Source organism: Nestor notabilis, unplaced genomic scaffold (genome assembly GCF_000696875.1).
Source record: "Nestor notabilis isolate BGI_N333 unplaced genomic scaffold, ASM69687v1 scaffold7962, whole genome shotgun sequence".
In the NCBI taxonomy this organism is placed as follows: Eukaryota; Metazoa; Chordata; class Aves; order Psittaciformes; family Psittacidae; genus Nestor; species Nestor notabilis.
The window spans coordinates 29,703-30,228 of NW_009918681.1; the positions used below are offsets into that span (position 1 = coordinate 29,703).

The following is a 526-nucleotide window of genomic DNA, read 5'->3' on the forward strand; positions in this document are numbered from 1 at the left end:
CTTCACAATACATCCTGCGCAATTTAATCTAGGCACCGATTTCAGTAACTCTGACAGTTTCTTGAATACCTAGGTCCCAAACTTTCAAAGAGGTACAGATCAGAATCTGTAATACCTTACCACAAAAACCTGCTGCAGTACATGGGAACTGTGAAACCGGGCACAGTAGTATACGAGTATACATCCACCACAATGCTAAGAAATCTAAACATCTTTCATAGGGTGATTTAAGTTGGCAAACTTACTCAACTTTTCACGGGGAAGAGTCTTTATTTCATCATCTAAATATTTAAAAGGAGGGTGTTTCCCATCTAGAAGTTCTTAGAATTTTAATGCCTAGTTAATTCCTGTGTCATAGTGTCAGATGTAGCTGAAATACTCCCTGGCAGTAGCTGCCAATTCATGATTTGAAGCGCTCTCCAAGTAACATGACTCTCTTCTAGAGACTTCAGAAAAGCACACTGGGGCAGTCCTGGCCAGCACTATTACACTGACACCTCTAATGTGGGTTTTTTTACTGCTGAAC

General features: G+C 40.5%; 1 protein-coding gene across 1 annotated transcript in view; it reads left to right on the forward strand.

The window, feature by feature from the left end:
* Nucleotides 1–526, forward strand: part of CHRNA7 (cholinergic receptor, nicotinic, alpha 7 (neuronal)) — a 37,414-nt gene that overhangs the window by 28,765 nt on the left and 8,123 nt on the right. The gene's annotated exons all lie outside the window — the stretch shown is intronic.